This window comes from Heteronotia binoei, chromosome 2 (genome assembly GCF_032191835.1).
Source record: "Heteronotia binoei isolate CCM8104 ecotype False Entrance Well chromosome 2, APGP_CSIRO_Hbin_v1, whole genome shotgun sequence".
Lineage (NCBI taxonomy): Eukaryota > Metazoa > Chordata > Lepidosauria > Squamata > Gekkonidae > Heteronotia > Heteronotia binoei.
The window spans coordinates 11,204,340-11,227,451 of NC_083224.1; positions in this window are offsets into that span (position 1 = coordinate 11,204,340).

A 23,112-nucleotide genomic window follows, 5' to 3' on the forward strand; every position below is an offset into this window, starting at 1 on the left:
GACTGGATGGGCCACTGGCCTGATCCAACATGGCTTCTCTTACATTCTTATGTTCTTATGACTTTGTTCTTTTCAGCCTTTTTGGAATGCTGACTGCATATATCGAAGGACATTGATCAATTTCACGACTATTTCACCAGGACTCCTTGGAATGAACTGAATATTGATTGCTATAAAGCCTGCATTGATTCTTGGTGAACACATTCCCTTTGGTGTTAAGGACTAATTGGATGGTCTATTATGAACTAACATATGCTGTTTTAATTATTGAATTGTTTGGTGAATTTGTTGGTTGTACGGAGGCTGGTTTTCACGGAAAGCCTTGTGCTTTGGATTTCTCTGCCCACCTGGAATTTGGCAACCCTACTCTGCTTCCTAGTCATATTAAATAGGTACATACCTGGCCCAGCCTGACATGGCTCAGCCCAACAAGGTCTCATTTATGTCACTCGGCCCTCCTAACAAATGAGTTCGACACCCCTGCCTAAGGCGTCATACCCCAATGATGCCCCTCATTTTCAAGAAGAAGAAGAAAAAGATATTGGATTTATATCCTGCCCTCCACTCCGAAGAGTCTCACAGCAGCTCACAATCTCCTTTCCCTTCCTCCCCCACAACAGACACCCTGTGAGGTAGATGAAGATATTGGATTTATATCCCGCCCTCCACTCCGAAGAGTCTCAGAGCGGCTCACAATCTCCTTTCCCTTCCTCCCCCACAACAGACACCCTGTGAGGTAGATGAAGATATTGGATTTATATCCCGCCCTCCACTCCGAAGAGTCTCAGAGCGGCTCACACTCTCCTTAACCTCCCCCCCCCCACAACAGACGCCCTGTGAGGTAGACGAAGATATTCGATTTATCTTCCGCTCTCCACCCCGAAGAGTCTCAGAGCGGCTCACAATCTCCTTTCCCTTCCTCCCCCACAACAGACACCCTGTGAGGTAGATGAAGATATTGGATTTATATCCCGCCCTCCACTCCGAAGAGTCTCAGAGCGGCTCACACTCTCCTTAACCTCCCCCCCCCCACAACAGACGCCCTGTGAGGTAGATGAAGATATTCGATTTATCTTCCGCTCTCCACCCCGAAGAGTCTCAGAGCGGCTCACAATCTCCTTTACCTTCCTCCCCCACAACAGACACCCTGTGAGGTAGATGAAGATATTGGATTTATATCCCGCCCTCCACTCCGAAGAGTCTCAGAGCGGCTCACAATCTCCTTTCCCTTCCTCCCCCACAACAGACACCCTGTGAGGCAGATGAAGATATTGGATTTATATCCCGCCCTCCACTCTGAAGAGTCTCAGAGCAGCTCACCATCTCCTTTACCTTCCCTCCCGCACAACAGACACCCTGTGAGATAGATGAAGATATTGGATTTATATCCCGCCCTCCACTCCGAAGAGTCTCAGAGCAGCTCACAATCTCCTTTCCCTTTCTCCCCCACAACAGACACCCTGTGAGGTAGATGAAGATATTGGATTTATATCCCGCCCTCCACTCCAAAGAGCCTCAGAGCAGCTCACCATCTCCTTTACCTTCCCTCCCGCACAACAGACACCCTGTGAAGTAGATGAAGATATTGGATTTATATCCCACCCTCAACTCCGAAGAGTCTCAGAGCAGCTCACAATCTCCTTTCCCTTTCTCCCCCACAACAGACACCCTGTGAGGTAGATGAAGATATTGGATTTATATCCCGCCCTCCACTCCAAAGAGTCTCAGAGCAGCTCACCATCTCCTTTACCTTCCCTCCCGCACAACAGACACCCTGTGAAGTAGATGAAGATATTGGATTTATATCCCACCCTCCACTCTGAAGAGTCTCAGAGCGGCTCACAATCTCCTTTACTTTCCTCCCCCACAACAGAGACCCTGTGAGGTGGGTGGGGCTGGAGAGGGCTCTCACAGCAGCTGCCCTTTCAAGGACAACCTCTGCCAGAGCTATGGCTGACCCAAGGCCATGCCAGCAAGTGCAAGTGGAGGAGTGGGGAATCAAACCTGCTTGGCATGATGTCCATCCTCAAAACTCCAGGAATTTCCCAGCCTGGAGTTGGTAACCCCCTATATGCAGGGAATAATAATAATAATAATAATAATAATAATGATGATACCACTTTGTTTTTCTACATTTGCAGCTAACAAAATCGCTGCGGGTGCTCATTCAAAACAAAACCTAACAAAACCAGATTGTTTGGGTTGATGCATTACCCCGTCATTAACTTTAAACAGTTTTTCGCTGAAATTAGGAGGCGGCTATATTTCTGGATCTATTCCCCGGCCTCAAAAGAATATCTTGCACCCGTTTTATTGTATAGTTCTCAACCCGTTACGCGTCTATTCATCTGTTTTCGAAACAGCATGACTCACAGTTTCCCACAAACAGATTCTGAAAAATCTGTTAACTCCAGTAGGTAAAAGTTCTTTTCTTTCTTTTCTTTTCTTTTTTTTTTTAAAGTATGAATATAGAATCTTATTTGCAAGAATTCCAACCAAGGCAAAGTCTGTTATGTCCCCTCGCTGCATTTTAATTAGGCAAGTCATTATCTTGAAAGGAAACGCCACGGATGTATACAAATTCCATTTCTGCCCTCATCTAGAAAATTAAAAAAAAGGAAGCAGTTCTCTCTAGAGAGGAACAATAGTTTCCTCTTTAATTTCGTTCTTTCTTTGGTCCCCAGTTGTGATATTCTAGATTTCACCTCTGGATCATAGATTTGTTTTCCTCGTGCGCACGCGGCGCTCGGTTTCCGTATAAAATTTATTCTGAAGCTATATGTAACTTTCACTTTTTAAAAAAAAAATGCATAATATGCACATAACGTATACGTCCGATGTATTGATGTGCAAACAATTATGCAAATGCATGCCTTTCAGAGTTGAAATTCAGTGGGAGGTTATCGAAGGCGGTGTGAAGATGCAGAATCGTGCCCAAGAGAGACGAGAGCTCAAAGTGGGGCTTTTTCAGTTGGAACAACCAGGACGAGAAATTCAAAGTTCTCCTTCAGGACTGGGTTTTTTTTAATATTATTGCTGCAGCCAGAGAAGCATTCCGGACTTTTTATACGTTTCTCGGTCCTCCCAAGTTTTCTCGTTTGATGATTCTCAAGCAACTACGCAGAGGGTGGTTTTTTTTGTTTTTTTTGTTATGCTAAATTGTTTCGTAATAATAAAAAAAAACTTGTCGATTTTTCTATTTGCCTGCTTTTATAAAGCCGTTCTGTTCATCGCTATATGCAATTTGCATGATAATACAATTTCAGGCTCGCAATTCGCAACGCTACCCAGTGTGATTCATGCGGCGATTGCGTTCTCCTGGCGTCTGGCTGCCATTTCGCCGCTTCAGATGAGTTCAGGTCCGTGAAACGCTTCCACAAGTTGCGTTTTGATGTCCCTGTTTTGACGGGGATTTAATGCAACCTGGTAAGATTAATTCCTCTCCATCGCTTCTTCCAGCAGGGAAAAACGAAAACGAGCCTTAAGTACCGAGAAATTTGTTCGAGTTGAAGCTACACCCCACTTTCCCAGTAGGTTTGCCCAGGGCTTTTTTGTTGTTGTTGCAGGCACTCCTTTGCATATTAAGCCACGCCCCCTGATGTAGCCAATCCTCCTGGAGCTTACAGTAGGCCCTGTGCTAAGAACCCTGTAAGCTCCAGGAGGATTGGCTCTGCGCCACACACCCCTGATGTAGCCAGTTCTCCTGGAGCTTACAGTAGACCCTGTGCTAAGAGCCTTGTAAGCTCTTGGAGGATTGGCTACATCAGGGGTGTGTGGCCTAATATGCAAAGGAGTTCTTGTTTGGAAAAAAAAAGCCCTGGGCCACCCACCCCTGATGTAGCCAGTCCTCCTGGAGCTTACAGTAGGCCCTGTGAGAAGAGCCCTGTAAGCTCTTGGAGGATTGGCTGCATCAGGGGGGTGTGGCCCACGAGTGGAATTCTAGCAGAAGCTCCTTTACATATTAGGCCACACACCCCTGATGTAGCCAGTCCTCCTGGAGCTTACAGTAGGCCCTGTAAGAAGACCTCTGTAAGCTCTTGGAAGATTGGCTGCATCAGGAGTGTGTGGCCCACGAGTGGAATTCTAGCAGAAGCTCCTTTGCATATTAGGCCACACACCCCTGATGTAGCCAGTCCTCCTGGAGCTTACAGTAGGCCCTGTGAGAAGAGCCCTGTAAGCTCTTGGAGGATTGGTTCCATCAGGGGGTGTGGCCTAATAGGCAAAGGAGTTCCTGCTGCAAAAAAAGCCCTGGGTTTGCCAGCCTGCAGGGGGGTCTGGAGATCTCCCACTAATACAACTGATCCCCAGGTAAGAGATCAGTTACCCTGGAAAAAATTGCCACTTCGGAAGGTGGAGGAGCTGGCAGCCTGGAGAGCCAGTTTGATGTAGTGGTTTAAGTGCCTGGACTCTTATCTGGGAGAACTGGGTTCGATTCCCCCAGTCCCTCCCACTTGCAGCTACTAGAATGGCCTTGGGTCAGCCCAATAGCTCTTGCCAAGCTGTCCTTGAAAGGGCAGCTTCTGTCAGAGCTTTTCTCAGCCTTCACCTAACTCACAGGGTGTTTTGTTGTGGGGGGAGGAAACTAAAGGAGATTGTAAGTCAGAGTGACTCGGAGATTCAGAGTGAAGGGCAGGATATCAATCCAATAGCTTCTTCTTCGTGTGGGGATGCTCTAGCAATTTTTTTTTTTGGGGGGAAACTCTATGGTACCATAGAGTTTCTCCCCAAATTGCTAGTTCGTCTCTGCATGAAATTACAGGGTATAAATCCAATATCATCATCTTCTTCTTCTCCTCTCCTCAGTGGTATGAAAGGAAGCTTCTCTCAGCAGAATTCGCACACAGCAGGGGCGTGGAAAATTGCGAGGCAGTGGAGGCCGGAAGCCTGTGCGATGCAAAAAGTACAGCTTGCGACATTCTTTGCAAAACCCCTCTCCCTAGGGTTGCCAAGTCCAATTCAAGAAATATCTGGGGACTTTGGGGGGTGGAGCCAGGGAGACATCGGGGTGGGAGCCAGGAACAAGGGTGTTACAAGCATAATTGAACTCCAAGGGGAGTTCTGGCCATCACATTTAAAGGAACCGCACACCTTTTTAAATGTCTTCCTTCCGTAGGAAATAATGAAGGATAGGGGCACCTTCTTTTGGGGCTCATAGAATGGGACCCCCTGGTCCAATCATTTTGAAACTTGGGAGATACTTTTGGGGAGTGTCACTAGATACTATACTGAAAATTTAGTGCCTCTACCTCAAAAAACAGCTCTGCCAGAGCCCCCGAAACCTCCAGATCAATTTCCCATTATACCCTATGAGAATCAATCTCCACATAGAGAATAATGCTCAGCAGACGTGAGAGGATTGCAAGGACTACAAGTCCCCAGCATGCACCTTGTGAAGGGAGGCCAGACTGGAGCGAATAGCAGGCCGGTGGGTGGGCGGGTCTTTGTGACTCGGAGGAAGGGAGAAGCCAGGCAGGGAAAGAGACACGACGCCGTTCCACCCCCCCCACCCCCGCTATCAGATTTTTTAGGGAGCGGGGGGATTAGGCTGCTAATTCAGGGGTTCCCCCCAGCAGGGCAGGGGGGTTGGGAAGCCTACCTCTCCCCCCAGAACCCAGTAAGTGAATGGTTGTGATGTTGCAGTGAACAATGATGCATGGATCCTGTGGAAAATTAGCACTAAACCACGTGATGATCAAGTACGTATCAGAACCACACAGAGGCCATCTAAGAGGTTCTTGCTTCCTCAGGGACTTCTTAGAGAAGTATTGTTTTTATATGTTTTTTTTATTCCTGTAAGCCTTTGGGTGTGGGCCTTATCTACAGTTTGACTTCCTGGCTGAGGACTCAAGGCGGATTCTGTAGAGCAAGTCAGTACACTCAATGAGGAATGCAGTAGGGTTTGGACTGCAGAAACCTGAAAACAGAGCTCATACAAAGCTGCAGAAGCATTTCGACATGACGCAAAGGATGCAGAAGGAGCACAGCTACACTAAGCCTGATTACAGAGCGGCAGCTTGGGGTGCATGGGAGGCGTCCCCAAATCGGGCCGGATCAAAATGGAGTGGTGGAAAACCATCATAAGAACATAAGAGAAGCCATTTTGGATCAGGGCCAATGGCCCATTCAGTCCACACTCTGTGTCCACATAAGAACATAAGAGAAGCCATGTTGCATCAGGCCAATGGGCCCATCCAGTCCAACACTCTGTGTCACATAAGAACATAAGAGAAGCCCTGTTGGATCAGGCCAATGGGCCCATCCAGTCCAACACTCTGAGTCACATAAGAACATAAGAGAAGCCCTGTTGGATCAGGCCATTGGCCCATCCAGTCCAACACTCTGTGTCCACATAAGAACATAATAGAAGCCCTGTTGGATCAGGCCAGTGGCCCATCCCGTCCAACACTCTGAGGTCCACATAAGAACATAAGAGAAGCCCTGTTGGATCAAGCCAATGGCCCATCAAGTCCAACACTGTGTCACAGAAGAACATAAGAGAAGCCCTGTTGGATCAGGCCAGTGGCCCATCCCGTCCAACACTCTGTGTCCACATAAGAACATAAGAGAAGCCCTGTTGGATCAGCCCAATGGCCCCTCCAGTCCAACAGTCTGTATCACATAAGAACATAAGAGAAGCTCTGTTGGATCAGGCCAGTGGCCCATCCAGTCCAACACTCTGTGTTACACAGTGGCCAAAATACACACACACACACATTGTGGCTAATAGCCACTGATGGACCTCTGTGCCATATTTTTATCCAATCCCCTCTTGAAGCTGGCTATGCTTGCAGCTGCCACCACCTCCTGTGGCAGTGAATTCCACATGTTAATCACCCTTTGGGTGAAGAAGTACTTCCTTTTTATCCGTTCTAACCCAACTGCTCAGCAATTTCATTGAATGCCCATGAGTTGTTGTATTCTGAGAAAGGGAGAAAAGTACTTCTTTCTCTGCCTTTCTCCATCCCATGCATAATCTTATAAACCTCTCTCATGTCACCCCGCAGTCGATGTTTCTCCAAGCTAGAGAGCCCCAAGCGTTTTAACTTTTCTTCATAGGGAAAGTGTTCCAACCCTTTAATCATTCTAGTTGCCCTTTTCTGGACTTTTTTCCAATGCTAGAATATCCTTTTTTGAGGTGCGGTGACCAGAATTGCACACAGTACTCCAAATGAGACTGCACCATCGAGTTATACAGGGGCATTATGATACTGGCTGATGTGTTTTCAATTCCCTTCCACACGCTCTCCTGCTACGCTCCCATATCCCACGCAGGAGGCGCTATAGCAACACCATTCTCTTGGTGTGGTTTGGATTTCTTTTTCCCTCATGTGCTCCTGGCTGGTTTTTTATTTTTTAAACTACAATCTGTAATCCGCCAAGAAAAGAATAACCGCTCGGATATTTCCCAATGGCGCTTCGTACAGTTATCAAGCCGTTAATTGAGGTGCAATAACTGTAAAATGAGTACTCAGCTTGTAAATGACTGGGGAAGGCAATGACAAAACCACCACATAAAAAGTCTGCCAGGAAAATGTCATGATGCCATCAGCCCACAGGCCGGTAAAGACTCGATGCTCGCACAGAGGACTAAAGGTCAAGGTAGTCCCCTGTGCAAGCACCAGTTGTTTCCGACTCTGGGATGACGCCGCATCATGACATTTTCTTGGCAGACTTTTTATGGGGGTGGTTTGCCGTTGCCTTCCCCAGTCATCTACACTTTCCCCCCAGCAAGCTGGGTACTCATTTGACCGACCTCGGAAGGATGGAAGGCTGAGTCAACCTCGAGCCGACTACCTGAACCCAGCTTCTGCCAGGATTGAAGTCAGGTCATGAGCAGAGTTTGGACTGCAGTACTGCAGCTGACAACTCTGCGCCACGGGGCACCGGGGGATTACTTTTACCTTTAACCACTGAGCAGCAGAAAAAGCAAATCGAGCACATAAACCTCTCGACGCATTCATGCATAATGGCACTCAGTACGAAGGGCTAGGTGCTCTCAAACACAGGTGGGGCTTGCAGATCATAGAATCCTAGAGTTGGAAGGGGTCATACAGACCATCTAGCCCAGGAGTGGCCAAACTGTGGCTTGGGAGCCACATGTGGCTCTTTCACACAATTGTGTGGCTCTTGAAGCCCCCCACCACCCCATTGGCTGGCTTGCCGCTTTAAATCACTTCTCCAAGCCAAGTCAGCCAGAGAATGCATTTAAAGTTAAAGTTGCTTTGCTTCCACCTCTCCCTCCTTCCTTCCTTCCTTCCTTCCTTCCTTCCTTCCTTCCTTCCTTCCTTCTTCCTTCCTTCCTTCCTTCCTTCCTTCCTTCCTTCCTTCCTTCCTTCCTTCCTCCCTCCCCTCCCTCCCTTCCCTTCCTTCCTTCCTTCCATTCATCTTACAGTGTTTGTGAGTTTTCCTGCATTGTGCAGGGGGTTGGACTAGATGACCCTGGAGGGTCCCTTTCAACTCTAGGATTCTATGATTCCTCCCTCCCTTCCTCCCTCCTTCCCTCCCTCCCTCCCTCCCTCCCTTCCTTCCTTCCTTCCTTCCTTCCTTCCTTCCTTCCTTCCTTCCTTCCTTCCTTCCTTCCTTCCTTCCTTCCTTCCTTCCATTCATCTTACAGCTCTCAAACATCTGATGGTTCACATCTCATGGCTCTTGAACATCTCTTGAACATCTGACATTCATGTTTTGCAGCTCTCAAACATCTCACATTTATTCAGTGTGGCTCTTACATTAAGCAAGTTTGGCCACCCCTAATTTAGTCCAGCCCCCTGCTCCACACAGCATCAGCCTAAAGCATCTCCAACAAATAATCATCGAGCCACGTTTTGAAGACTGCCAATGAAGGGGAGCTCGCCGCCTTCCTAGGCAGCTGGTTCCACCTCTGAACTGCTTTGACTGTAAATTCCTCCCCCCCCCCTCCCCCAATATCCAGCCGATACCTTTCTGCTTGTAACTTGAGCCCACTCCAATAGATCTCCCAGAATTAAACTGATCTCGACTACTGAAATCATTTCCAGTTTGGTGTTGTGGTGAAGTGCGTGGAGTCTTATCTGGGAGAACCAGTTTGATTCCCCACTCCTCCACTTGCAGCTGCTGGAACGGCCTTGGGTCAGCCGTAGCTTTCACAGTGAGAGGCCTCTCAGCCCCACTCACCTCACAGGGTGTCTCTTGTGGGGGAGGAAGGGAAAGGAGACTGTAGGCCACTCTGAGACTCTGTCCTTGAAAGGGCAGCTGCTGTCAGAGCTCTCTCAGCCCCACCCACCTCACAGGGTGCCTCTTGTGGGGGAGGAAGGGAAAGGAGACTGTAGGCCACTCTGAGACTCTGTCCTTGAAAGGGCAGCTGCTGTCAGAGCTCTCTCAGCCCCACCCACCTCACATGGTGTCTCTTGTGGGGGAAAAAGATGAAGGAGATTGTAAGCTGCTCTGAGACTCTGATTCAGAGAGAAAGGTGGGGTATAAATCTGCAATCTTCTTCTTCCCCTGGAGAAAATGGCTGCTATGGAGGGAGGACTCAATGGTACTATACTCCACAGAGGAACTCCATCTTCCCTAGGGTCCCCCCCAAATCTTCAGAAATCACATGACCCAGAGTTGTCACAGCCTGCTTCTAGGGTTGCCGGGTCCAATTCAAGAAATATTTGGGAAATTTGGGGGTAGAGCCAGGAGACTTTGGGGGTGGATACAAGAGCAAGGTTGTGACAAACATGATAGAACTCCAAAGGGAGTTCTGGCCATCACATTTAAAGGGACCGCCCACCTTTTAAATGCCTTCCCTCCATTGGAAATAATGAAGGATAGGGGCACCTTTTCTTGGGGCTCATAGAATTGGACCCCCTGGTCCAATCTTTTTGGAACTCGGAGGCTGTTTTGAAGAGAGGTATCAGATGCTATGCTGCAAATTCAGTGCCTCCATCTCAACAAATAGCCCCTCCAAAGCCCCAGATACCCGCAGATCAATTATCCATTATACCCTATGGGAATCGGTCTCCATAGGGAATAATGGAGTGCCCAACAGACATTTCCCCCCCCCTCCCGGCTTTCTGATGACCCTGAAGCGGGGGGAGGGCCTCCAAACCAAGGGATCCCTTGCCCCAACCTGAGGATTTTGCAACTGAAGTGAGAGTCACAGTAGGAAGGGAGGAGGAAAAGGCAATACCTCCGCGAATAAACTGCTTACACAATTCTCACATCTAATTAGTAGCTTGAAACAGACAGGTAGTATTTCAAAAATAAAGAACTTCAGAGTATAGAATACAAAACAGGAGGAGGACACCACAATAACTCCAGTTACAGTTCAGAATAGTAAACAAATTTCAAGTTTATTTTATATCCCGCCCTTCCCACCGATGTGGCTCAGGGCGGCTCACAACACATAAAAACTAACATATTTGAGTTTAAAACATCTTACAGTTAAAACAATAAAATAGTAAAACAGATAATAAAACATATAGCGGCGGTCTGTCAAAACTACACTCAGCTTCCAGTGCCAGTTAATTATAAGCCAGCCGGAATAGGGCTGTCTTACAGGCCCTGCGGAACTGGCCAAGGTCCCGCAGGGCCCTCACCTCTTCCGGCAGCTGGTTCCACCAGAAAGGAGCCGTTACAGAGGAGGCCCTGTCCCTGGTGGATTGCAGGCGGGCCTCCTTTGGCCCGGGGATAACAAGCAGATTTTGGCATGCCGATCTCAGTACTCTCTGGGGAACATGTGGGGAGAGACGGTCCCTAAGGTAGGCAGGTCCTAGGCCATATAGGGCTTTAAAGGTAATAACCAGCACCTTGTACCGAACTCGGTATGTTATTGGCAGCCAGTGCAGAGTCCGGAGCCCTGGCCGAATGTGCTCCCATCTTGGGAGCCCCAATAACAACCGGGCTGCGGCATTCTGCACTAACTGCAAATTCCGGGTTTGGCACAAGGGCAGCCCCATGTAGAGGGCGTTACAGTAGTCCAACCTCGAGGTAACCGTTGCATGGATCACCATTGCTAGGTCGTCATGCTCCAGGAAAGGAGCCAACTGCCTCGCCCACCTAAGGTGAAAAAATGTGGACTTAGCAGTGGCTGCTATCTGAGCCTCTATCGTTAAGGAAGGCTCCAAATTTCTTCTTTGTCCTCAAGCGGATGTACATAGCTCCAGTTTGAGAGCCAGTTTGGTATTGTGGTGAAGTGCACGAACTCTTATCTGAGAGAACTGGGTTTGATTCCCCACACCTCCACTTCCAGCTGCTGGGATGGGCTTGGGTCAGCCACAGCTCTCTTAGAAGCTCTCTTTGGAGTTGTCCTTGAAAGGGCAGCTTCTGGGAAAACTCTCTCAGCTCCACCCACCTCACAGGGTGTTTGTTGTGGGCAGGGGGGGGGGTTGTAGAAAAAGCCCAGGAGGAAGTCATTTGCATCTTAGGCCACACCCCCTGATGCCAAACCATCCGGAACTGCGTCCCTGTGCATTCCTGTTCAAAAACAAAAAACCCAGGTTGTGGGGGAGGAAGATAAAGGAGATTGTAGGCCACTCTGAGACTCTGATTCAGAGAGATGGGCAGGGTATAAATCTGTGGTCTTCTTCTTCTTCCTTGAAAAGGCAGCTGCTGTGAGAGCTTTCTCAGCCCCACCAACCTCACAGGGTGTCCATTGTGGGGGAAGAAGATAAAGGAGATTGTAGGCCACTCTGAGACTCTGATTCAGAGAGATGGGCGGGGTATAAATCTGCAGTCTTCTTCTTCTTCTTCCTTGAAAAGGCAGCTGCTGTGAGAGCTTTCTCAGCCCCACCAACCTCACAGGGTGTCTGTTGTGGGGGAAGAAGATAGAGAAGATTGTAAGCCGCTCTGAGTCTCTGATTCAGAGAGAAGGGTGGGGTATAAATCTGCAACTTCTTCTTCCTCTCCTGTAATACATCAAAAAAGGCTTTCAAAAGGACGCCTGTCCCAACATTACCTGCTTCATTGGATAGGTATCTGAACGAAAAATTAAACCAGAAAATATTATAGGGGAGGCTGAGGGAGGAGGAAATGAACGCTGAGTGCGAATCACAACACGAGTCTTGCCGATGTAAATCTCAGCATAAGGAGGAATGGAAGGAAACGATGTAAAGAGGCGAGGTCTGAGTCTCATCATAAACCAACAAAATTAGTAGATAGACATCCTGGAGAGTAGGTCAGAGGTTCGAACCGATAAGCAAATGATTTAAGTGAAAAACTAGCTGCTATTGGTGCAAGGGTACAGCCTAATAAAATTGCTTTCGGAACGGCGAGCTAAAGTTTCCCCCAGGCGGGCCCTGCAGCGTTATTAGAGATTCAAGTGACTGATACAGAATGAGAGCCGGCCCAAGTGACAAAAGAAATCAGCGGCTGCTTGTGAAGACGCGATTTTGGCAGACAAGATGGAGGGAGGGACACGAGAGCCGTACTTGGCTAGACGCTTGACGTGTCGAATGCAGATCTTTCCTTTTTCTTTTTGCTCCGGGACGTCAAGGACTAAAATAAACCTGCTCTGGTCATGTCAGCGTTCCACATCGGTGTTTTTGTTTTCGATGCACGTACTTTGGGGTGCGATTTCCCGTGGAGGAAAAAAACACACCTGCATCAGATCTGGTTCTAAAAGACACTCTGCGAACAGAGTCGTAGTTGGAATGGTCAACAGCGAGGCCTGGCATTCTGGGCTGTATCCAGTGACGACCTGGGGCTAAAAATGCTGGTTGCCAGGAGGCAAAGGGGGCCCGCCCACAGCTATAAGGCTATCATTTAATTTTGATAAGAAATAAATACAATTTTCAGAAAATACTTAACTGGAAAAGCTGCAATTAAAACTTTTGCAAAATGAATGTATATGTTACAGTGTACATATATCGTACATTTTATTGGCAGTATGCAGTAGATATTAAATGTAAATATTTAATATCTACTGTAAATTTTACTTGCATTAGTTGCGTTACACTAATATAATTCAATATAATCAATACAGTAATGCAGAGCAGAAGACACTTCGGTGAGAAGGGCGGGATATAAGTCCATTAAATAAATAAATAAAATTAAATAAATAGATGCTTTTGAGATGTGGTGCTGGGGAAGAATCTTGAGAGTCCCTTGGACTGCAAGAAGATCAAATCAGTCAGTCCGAAGGGAAATCAACCCAGACTGTTCCCTGGAAGGTCAGATGCTGAAGCTGAAGCTCCAATACTTTGGTCACCCAATGAGAAGGGAGCACTCCCTGGAGAAGACCCTGATGCTGGGAAAGACATCACCCTGCCAACAAAAGTCCATATAGTCAAAGCGATGGTATTCCCAGTAGTAATGTATGGCTGTGAGAGCTGGACCATAAGGAAGGCCGAGCGCAGAAGAATAGATGCTTTTGAGATGTGGTGCTGGAGAAGACTCTTGAGAGTCCCTTGGACTGCAAGAAGATGCAATCAGTCTTTCCTAAGGGAAATCAACCCAGACTGTTCCCTGTAAGGCCAGATGCTGAAGCAGAAGCTCCAATACTTTGGCCACCCAACGAGAAGGGAGCACTCCCTGGAGAAGACCCTGATGCTGGGAAAGACAGAAGGCAAAAGAAGAAGGGGACGGCAAAAGAGGAGATGGCTGGACAGCGTTACTAATGTAACAAACACGAATTTGAGCAGACTTCGGAGGATGGTGGAAGACAGGAGGGCCTGGCGTGACTTGGTCCAGGGGGTCGCAAAGAGTCGGACTCGACTGCGCGACTGAACAGCAACAACAAAAGTAATATTGGAACTTCTATTCTATTTTCAAGCTACTAAAAGGAGATTAGCATTTTTAACATATTTTGTCTAATGCTTAAGGGGCCCCACTTCATCACGGGCCCACTTGCCATCGGGCAAGCTGACACCCTGGCCAGTTCGCCACTGGCTGTATCGACAGGAGTATAGTGTCCAGATCACGTGAAGTGATGGTATCGCTTTACTCTGCTCTGGCAAGACCTCCCCTGGAGTCTTGTGTTCAGTTTTGGGCCCCACATTTTAAGAAGGATCTAGACAGGCGGTGCCATGGTCGGGGAGGCGGTGCCATGGTCGGATCACCTAGCCCTCTAGGCTCGTATGGAGACGCTACCCCAACCCTGTAAGGGCTGAGAGCCTATTTTGGCTTGCCCGCGGAGCCTGATGGACCCGGAATGGTTCCAAATGGCTCTGCGGGATCCCTGGCCCCCTGGCGGTTCCCTTGATGCCCTGGTTGATGCCTGGCAAGATCGGCTATCCAGGGCGATAAACGAGATCGCACCTCGACGCCCTCTGCACCCTCGTATGAGGCTGGCCCCATGGTATACCTTGGAGCTATGCCAGCTGAAACAAGGACTCAGATGACTAGAGAGGCAGTGGCGGCGCACTCGTGACAAAGCGACGAGAACATCCTACAGAACGTTTATGAGGTCTTATGAGATGGCAGTCAAGGCCGCAAAGAAAGATTACTTCGCGGCCAAGATTGCGTCTGCAAATTCGTGCCTGGCACAATTATTTAAAATAATTGGACATTCAACTACACTGCCCCAAGGCAGACCAAATGTTAGGGAATTAGAAATAGGCTGTGAGGCTTTTGTGAAATTGTTTGCAGACAAAATCACGTCGCTCCGCCAGGACCTGCCCACCACATTAGATACAGTACATGAACTGGAGGCTCCGTGCCTGTCTTCTGGTTTAGTTCTGGATCACTTCGACCCACTCAGCCTGGAGGAAGTCGACGGAATTCTCTCCTCTGCGCGCCCAACAACTTGTGATTTGGACCCGTGCCCCTCTTGGCTAATTAAATCTTGCCCGAGGGAGCTTAGATGTCCTTTATGGGACATCATAAATAAATCCCTCTCTGAGGGGCGCTTTCCAACACCCTTGAAAGGGGCCATGGTCCGCCCCCTCCTGAAAAAAAGTACAGCAGATCTGGCCGAATTGGCAAATTACCGACCGGTCTCCAATTTACCGTTTTTAGGTAAAATTATAGAGAGGGCAGTGGCGTTGCAGCTGCAGGGTTTTCTGGATGACGCTTCTGTCTTAGACCCTTGCCAGTTCAGCTTTCGCCCAGGTCATGGGACAGAGACAGTGCTGGTCGCCGTGGCAGATGACCTCCAGCGGCATCTGGATCGAGGTGGTATGGTGGTGCTGATGTTGTTAGATCTGTCGGCTGCGTTCGACACAGTTGACCATTGGCTACTGACCCGCCGCCTCACCGATGTTGGGGTTAGGGGGTTGGCTTTACAATGGCTTTCCTCCTTCCTCGAGGATCGGGGACAAAGGGTGGCAATCGGAGGTGAGCTGTCCCAGAGGCGCACACTACATTGTGGGGTGCCTCAGGGAGCGGTTCTCTCACCGATGCTATTTAATATTTATATGCGCCCCCTTGCCCAGATTGCCTGGAGGTATGGGCTTGGGTGTCACTAGAATGCGAATGACACCCAGCTCTATCTGCTAATGGACGGCCGGCCTGGCTGCGTCCCAGAGAATTTGGACCTGGCACTGCAGGCCATGGCAACCTGGTTGAGGCTGAGTGGGCTGAAACTGAATCCAGCGAAGACAGAGGTCCTTTGTCTGGGTCGGGGCGCTCTGGGGAGGGAAATACCTCTCCCGGTCTTTGACGGGGCACCGCGGAAAGCGGCGTGCCGGGTCAGGAGCCTGGGAGTTCTACTGGAGCCTTCATTATCAATGGAGGCCCAGATAACAGCCACTGCTAAGTCATCCTTTTTCCATTTGAGGTGGGCAAAGCAGTTGGCCCCCTTCCTAGAGCATCAGGACCTAGCAACAGTGATCCACGCAATGGTCACCTCGAGACTAGATTACTGTAATGCCCTCTACATGGGGCTGCCTTTGTGCCAAATCCGGAAGCTGCAGCTGGTGCAGAACGCGGCTGCTAGACTGTTATTGGGGCTCCCAAAGTGGGAGCACGTACAATCGGGGCTGCGTGGACTGCACTGGCTGCCAGTTACATACCGGATTTGTTGCAAAGTGCTGGTTATCACCTTTAAAGCCCTATATGGCCGAGGACCTGCCTACCTGAGGGACCGTCTCTCCCCATACGAACCCCAGAGAGCACTGTGGTCAGCAGGGAAGAACCTTCTGACTATTCCCGGGCCGAAAGAGGTAAAACTGCAGAGTACCCGCACCCGGGCTTTCTCTGTAGTGGCTCCACACCTATGGAACCAGCTCCCGGAAGAAACGCGGGCCCTGCGGGACTTTGAACAGTTCTGCAGGGCCTGCAAGACCATCCTTTTTAGGATGGCCTACACCAATTAAAGAGAGAGGCTGCTAAGGAAAAATAAAAAATTTACCATCTGTTTTAATGGCACCAGGATGTCAATTTTATTAATTTTAGAATTTTAATTAAATTGTTAAATTAGTTATTGTTTCAAATATTATTGTACTTAATGTATTGATTTAATGTTGTTAGCCGCCCTGAGCCTACTTCGGTGGGGAGGGCGGGATACAAATAAAATGATGATGATGATGATGATGAGACAAGCTGGAAGGGGTCCAGAGGAGGGCAACGAAGATGGTGAGGGGTCTGGAGACCAAGTCCTATGAGGAAAGGTTGAAGGAACTGGGCATGTTTAGCCTGGAGAGGAGGTGGCTGAGAGGTGATAGGATCACCATCTTCAAGTACGTGAACGGCTGTCATCTAGAGAATGGTGTGGAATTGTTTTCTGTGGCCCTAGATGGTAGGCCCAGAACCAATGGTAAGACCTCACCTGGAGTCTTGTGTTCAGTTTTGGGCACCACATTTTAAGAAGGATCTAGACAAGCTGGAACGACGAAGATCCAGAGGAGGGCGACGAAGATGGTAAGGGGTCTGGAGACCCAAGTCCTATGAAGAAAGGTTGAAGGAGCTGGGCATGTTTCGCCTGGAGATAATATTCAGATATTATGGGAAGGCTCTAGCCTTCTTTGAGACTGTGGGTCTGTTTATGACTTCTGTGGGAGGCGGAGCCAGCCACAATTTGTCAAGGTCCAAGATTATGTATCTTGGACATATGGACCTGCCTTCTACTGAATCAGACCCTCGGTCCATCAAAGTCAGTCTTGTCTACTCAGACTGGCAGCGGCTCTCCAGGGTCTCAAGCGGAGGTTTTTCACGCCTACTTGCCTGGACCCTTTTTAGTTGGAGATGCCAGGCATTGAACCTGGGACCTTCTGCTTCCCAAGCAGATGCTCTACCACTGAGCCACCATCCCTCCGGTGGTATAATTAACATAACTTTTAACTTTTCAGGCAGAAATTCTTTGTAACAGGATGCCTTTTAATCTGCACAACCAATTGGAGGCCCTGCTTACTGAGCCCTTTTTAAAAGCAATTGGCAGGTGCCAAGAAAAAGAAGAAGAAGACATTCAATTTATAGCTTGCCCTTTGCACTGAATCTGAGCCTCAGAGTGGCTTACAATCTCCTTTCCCTTCCCCTCCTCACAACAGACACCCTATGAGGTAGATGGGGCTGAGAGAGCTCTGACAGAAACTGCTCTCGAGAGGAACAGCTCTGTGAGAACTTGTGACTGACTCAAAGTCACATCAGCAGCTGCAAGTGGAGGAGTGGGGGAATCATACCCGGTTCTCCCAGATAAGAGTCCGCACACTCAACCACTACACCAAACTGGAAATGTATTTGGGGGAAGCACCAGGATGCCCATGGGCATCACACGGGGGACTCCCATTTTATGAAAATGTAACTGTTTCACGGTGCTGATTTGGGATAACGTTTTTGATGTATCGACTGCTGCTTGACGAGACTCTCCTGCTGCCTCCTTTCATCGGTTGCTGCTGCCGCCCGTCCCTGATTTCTGAGCATTTTCCTCAGGAAAAGGAACAACAGGAGGAGAGCAGCTACTATCTTGTTCAGGACAAAGCCAGCCCACAGGCCAGGGTGGGACAGCAGCCATGAACCTGTGAGGAGAAGGCAAACAGTGAGGTGAAAAAAGATATTTGGGCATCAGTGAGGACTCGTAGTGTTGCCAACCTCCAGATGGAGCCTGGAGGCCTCCCAGATCTTTGTCTGATTTCAATCCTATAGAGATCAGTTCCCCCTGAGAAAATGGCTGCTATGGAAAGTGGACTCTATGGCTTTATACCCTTCTGAGGTCCTTCCCCTTCCCAAACCCCCCAACCTCCCCGGGAATTTACCAAGCTAGAGCTGGCAAGCCTAAGAAGAAGAGCCTCAGATATCAACACTGGATTACAACACTGATTACAACATGGATCAACGTATTCTCTCATCTGCTGCTACCTACCAGCTCTCTGGTAGCAGCAGAGGAGAGCTGGTAGCAGCAGATGAGAGCATGCGTTGATCCATGTTGTAAAGAAAAGAGCTGTGGCTCCGTGTAACATTGGGAGAAAGAGGCTGAAGAAGAACTGATAAGCGAAACTGTGAGGATTCCTTTCAAAAGCGGTTCCTTGTTCTCTCTCTGTACCACAACGAGTGGAACACTAAGAAATGAAAGACTCCACCCACATCCTTACTACGTCTTCTTTGAAGAGGCTGTTATTCTTAAAAGACTGTTGAGAGACTATGTGGGGAAATTTCAAGTATTGAGCATTTAGTGTTCCTTAGTTCTGTTTTATTAAGTTTGCACTAAAAGAACGCACTTATACGCGCTTTGCGTGAGAGTTTCATTGCTTCCGGTGGTTACTACTGATAGCACACCCCTGGAGAAAACAGCTGTTTTGGTGGTCAAACTCTATGGCATGATACCCCATTAAGGACTCTCCCCTGCCCAAACCCTCCCATTCCCAGGCTCCACCTCCAGGAATTTCACAGCCTAGAGTTGGCAACCCAACCCAGGGAGGGTCATGGGACCAAGGAACAACTCGAAAGAAATTAAATCCAACTCACGGTCCACAAGCACCTCTGTTCCATGACCACTTTGGAGGTCTTCTTCTCCTCCAACTAGCCACCTTTGCTTCACACAATAATAAACCCCGGCGTCCTCAGGAACGACGTTACGGAGGAAGATGGTAAAATCTGTGTCGGAGTCTCTGTCTTTCTTTCTTACTCTGCTACGTGGTGCATAATTTGGAAAGATGAGCTCGCGACTGGCACCTTTCCCCTTGAACCACTTCACAGGTCCCATTGGCGAAGGATGCGTGATCGTACATTCCAGAGTCAGAACCGCTCCACTTAGCACATAGATGGGGCCAGGTGGCTGCTGCACCAGGAGATCTGAAACCGGAGATGAAAACACCCAAGAGCTGTTTTAGTTCGTCCAAGCACTCCTGTCAAGTTCCCTTGCCACGTTAATCCTTTGTTCTATTGCTGCTCTATTCTGAAGCACCTGCTATGCTACTTGGGAAACTAAAGTATTTGGGCCCTCTACCAGCGTCTGCCTCCAAAGAAGAAGAAGAAGACGACTGCAGATTTATACCCCACCCTTCCTCTCTGAATCAGCAACTCAGAGCGGCTCACCATCTCCTTTATCTTCCTCCCCCACAACACACACCCTGTGAGGTAGGTGAGGCTGAGAGAGCTCTGACAAAATCTGCCCTTTCAAGGACAACTCCTGTGAGAGCTCTGGCTGACCCAAGGCCATACTAGCAGGTGCAAGTGGAGGAGGGGGGAATCAAACCCGGTTCTCCCAGATAAGAGCCCGCACACTTAGCCACTACACCAAACCGGCTCTCACACCAAGGTCATGACTATCCGCTAAGAGTGTGTTGCTAACGAATTTCATAGTGTGAGAATGTCTGTTTTACAACAAATTGATGTTTTGAACTTATCTCGCACCAGGAAGTTAGGGGCGCATGTAACGGCTAACCACTTCTATATATGTATTCAGCCACTTGCATCCCGCCTTAATTTCGTCACTGGCTTTGCCAGTGGTACTACTCTGTTTTACAAGAAACACTAATCCTGATGAAATGGAGAGTTGTTATTATTGAAGAAAGTCGTAGACCTCACAACTACTTCCTGGAGCACTCTTCTTAAACTGTGGCTGCCAAAAAGAAGAAGTTATTGGATTTATATCCCGCCCTCTACTCAGAGCGGCTCACAATCTCCTTTCTCTTCCTCCCCCATAACAAACACCCTGTGAGGTGGGTGGGGCTGAGAGAGCTCTGACAGCAGCTGCCCTTTCAAGGACAACCTCTGCCAGAGCTATGGCTGACCCAAGGCCATTCCAGCAGGTGCAAGTGGAGGAGTGGGGAATCAAACCTAGTTCTCCCAGATATGAGTACACATACTTAACCACTACATCAAACTGGCTCTCAAAAAGAGTTGCCAAACCTTGGATTGGGATTTGGGAAAACACCTGGAGATTTTAAGAACATAAGAGAAGCCATGTTAGATCAGGCCAATGGCCCATCCAGTCCAACACTCTGTGTCACACAGTGGCCAATTTTTATATATATATACACATGTTAATCACCCTTTGGGTGAAGAAGTACCTCCTTTTATCCGTTTTAACCTGTCCCAAGCGTTTCAACCTTTCTTCATAGGGAAAGTGCTCCAGCCCTTTAATCATTCTAGTTGCCCTTTTCTGGACTTTCTCCAATGCTATAATATCCTTTTTGAGGTGCGGCGACCAGAACTGCACACAGTACTCCAAATGAGACCGCACCATCGATTTATACAGGGGCATTATGATACTGGCTGATTTGTTTTCAATTCCCTTCCTAATAATTCCCAGCATGGCATTGGCCTTTTTTATTGCAAACGCACACTGTCTTGACACTTTCAGTGAGTTATCTACCACGACCCCAAGATCTCTCTCTTGGTCAGTCTCTGCCAGTTCACACCCCATCAACTTGTATTTGTAGCTGGGATTCTTGGCCCCAATGTGCATTACTTTGCACTTGGCCACACTGAACCGCATCTGCCACGTTGACGCCCACTCACCCAGCCTCAACAGATCCCTTTGGAGTTCCTCACAATCCTCTCTGGTTCTCACCACCCTGAACAATTTAGTGTCATCCGCAAATTTGGCCACTTCACTGCTCACTCCCAACTCTAAATCATTTATGATTTTGGGGGGGTGGAGTCAGGGGAGGGTGGGGTTTGGGGAGGGGAGGGCCCTCAGCAGGGTATAGCGCCATCGAGTCCGCCTTCCAGCACAGCCATTTTCCGCAGGTGAACTGATCTCCATAGTCTGAAGAACGTTTGCAATTCTGGGAGATCTTAGGTCCCCCCAACGAAGGCTGGTCGTGGTAACCCTACTGCCAAACCAGCTGGGTTTTTGGAGAATTTCCAGGAAAGATTATATTGAAAAGTTTTTTATTTCTGTTACGAATACAAGGCCTGTTAGGATTACCAGATCCAGTTCAAGAAATATCTGGGGAATCTGGGGGTGGAGCCAGGAGACTTTGGGGGTGGAGCCAGGAGCAAGGTTGTGACAAGCATCATTGAACTCCAAAGGGGGAGTTCCGGCCATCACATTCAAAGGGACCGCACACCTTTTAGATGCCTTCCCTCCATTGGAAATAATGGATAGGGACACCTTCTTTGGGGGCTCCTAGAATTGAACCCCCTGGAACAATAGTTTTGAAACTTGGAGGGTATTTTGTGGAGATACCTATTACCTCTAATTTGTGGGCAGGACTTTGGGGGGTGGGGCCAGGAGACAAAGAAGAAGAAGATGATGTTATTGGGTTTACATCCCGCCCTCCACTCCGAAGAGTCTCAGAGCGGCTCACAATCTCCTTTACCTTCCTCCCCCACAACAGACACCCTGTGAGGTAGATGAAGATATTGGATTTATAACCTGCCCTCCACTCCAAAGAGTCTCAGAGCGGCTCACAATCTCCTTTACCTCCCTCCCCCACAACAGACACCCTGTGAGGTAGATGAAGATATTGGATTTATATCCCGCCCTCCACTCCGAAGGGTCTCAGAGCGGCACACAATCTCCTTTACCTTCTTCCCCTACAACAGACACCCTGTGAAGTAGATGAAGATATTGGATTTATACCCCGCCCTCCACTCCGAAGAGTCTCAGAGCGGCTCACAATCTCCTTTCACTTCCCCCCCCAACAGACACCCTGTGAGGTAGATGAAGATATTGGATTTATATCCCGCCCTCCACTCCGAAGAGTCTCAGAGTGGCTCACAATCTCCTTTACCTCCCCCCACCCCAACAACAGACACCCTGTGAGGTAGATGAAGATATTGGATTTATATCCCGCCCTCCACTCCGAAGAGTCTCAGAGCAGCTCACAATCTCCTTTACCTCCCTCCCCCACAACAGACACCCAGTGAGGTAGATGAAGATATTGGATTTATAACCTGCCCTCCACTCCGAAGATTCTCAGAGCGGCTCACCAGCTCCTTTACCTCCCCCCCCCCGCCACAACAGACACCCTGTGAGGTAGATGAAGATATTGGATTTATATCCCGCCCTCCACTCCGAAGAGTCTCAGAGCGGCTCACAATCTCCTTTACCTCCCCCCGCCCACAACAGACACCCTGTGAGGTAGATGAAGATATTGGATTTATAACCTGCCCTCCACTCCAAAGATTCTCAGAGCGGCTCACAATCTCCTTTACCTCCCTCCCCCACAACAGACACCCAGTGAGGTAGATGAAGATATTGGATTTATATCCCGCCCTCCACTCTGAAGAGTCTCAGAGCGGCTCACAATCTCCTTTACCTCCCCCCCCACAACAGACACCCTGTGAGGTAGATGAAGATATTGGATTTATATCCCGCCCTCCACTCCGAAGAGTCTCAGAGCAGCTCACAATCTCCTTTACCTCCCTCCCCCACAACAGACACCCAGTGAGGTAGATGAAGATATTGGATTTATAACCTGCCCTCCACTCCGAAGATTCTCAGAGCGGCTCACCAGCTCCTTTACCTCCCCTCCCCCCACAACAGACACCCTGTGAGGTAGATGAAGATATTGGATTTATATCCCGCCCTCCAATCCGAAGAGTCTCAGAGCGGCTCACAATCTTCTTTACCTCCCCCCGCCCACAACAGACACCCTGTGAGGTAGATGAAGATATTGGATTTATAACCTGCCCTCCACTCCAAAGATTCTCAGAGCGGCTCACAATCTCCTTTACCTTCCTCCCCCACAACAGACACCCAGTGAGGTAGATGAAGATATTGGATTTATATCCCGCCCTCCACTCTGAAGAGTCTCAGAACGGCTCACCATCTCCTTTCTCTCCCCCCCCCCCACAACAGACACCCTGTGAGGTAGATGAAGA